Raw genomic sequence first — 1,233 nt, 5'->3', positions numbered from 1 at the left:
CCACGAGGTGAGATCTTGCATGGAGCCCCAGACCGAGGGTGATTGACCGTCATCTTGAACTTCTTCCATTTTCTAATAATTGCGCCAACAGTTGTTGCCTTCTCACCAAGCTGCTTGCCTATTGTCCTGTAGCCCATCCCAGCCTTGTGCAGGTCTACAATTTTATCCCTGATGTCCTTACACAGCTCTCTGGTCTTGGCCATTGTGGAGAGGTTGGCGTCTGTTTGATTGAGTGTGTGGACAGGTGTCTTTTATACAGGTAACGAGTTCAAACAGGTGCAGTTAATACAGGTAATGAGTGGAGAACAGGAGGGCTTCTTAAAGAAAAACTAACAGGTCTGTGAGAGCCGGAATTCTTACTGGTTGGTAGGTGATCAAATACTTATGTCATGCAATAAAATGCAAATTAATTACTTAAAAATTATACAATGTGATTTTCTGGATTTTTGTTTTAGATTCCGTCTCTCACAGTTGAAGTGTACCTATGATAAAAATTACAGACCTCTACATGCTTTGTAAGTAGGAAAACTTGCAAAATCGGCAGTGTATCAAATACTTGTTCTCCCCACTGTATATTCACCATAGTTGATGTGTTTACCCTTAGATATATTCCCCCATAGTTGATGTGTTTACCCTTAGATATATTCCCCATAGGTGATGTGTTTACCCGTAGATATATTCCCCATAGTTGATGTGTTTACCCTTAGATATATTCACCATAGTTGATGTGTTTACCCTGAGATATATTCCCCATAGTTGATGTGTTTACCCTTAGATATATTCACCATAGTTGATGTGTTTACCCTTAGATATATTCCCCATAGTTGATGTGTTTACCCTTAGATATATTCCCCATAGTTGATGTGTTTACCCTTAGATATATTCCCCAGAGTTGATGTGTTTACCCTTAGATATATTCACCATAGTTGATGTGTTTACCCTTAGATATATTCCCCATAGTTGATGTGTTTACCCTTAGATATATTCACCATAGTTGATGTGTTTACCCTTAGATATGTATGTGTTTACCCTTAGATATATTCCCCATAGTTGATGTGTTTACCCTTAGATATATTCACCATAGTTGATGTGTTTACCCTTAGATATATTCCCCATAGTTGATGTGTTTACCCTTAGATATATTCACCATAGTTGATGTGTTTACCCTTAGATATATTCCCCATAGTTGATGTGTTTACCCTTAGATATATTCACCATAGTTGATGTGTTTAC

Source organism: Salvelinus alpinus, chromosome 17 (genome assembly GCF_045679555.1).
Source record: "Salvelinus alpinus chromosome 17, SLU_Salpinus.1, whole genome shotgun sequence".
Taxonomy (NCBI): Eukaryota; Metazoa; Chordata; class Actinopteri; order Salmoniformes; family Salmonidae; genus Salvelinus; species Salvelinus alpinus.
The sequence above is the reverse complement of the archived record's forward strand: the minus strand, read 5'-3'. Positions refer to the sequence as shown.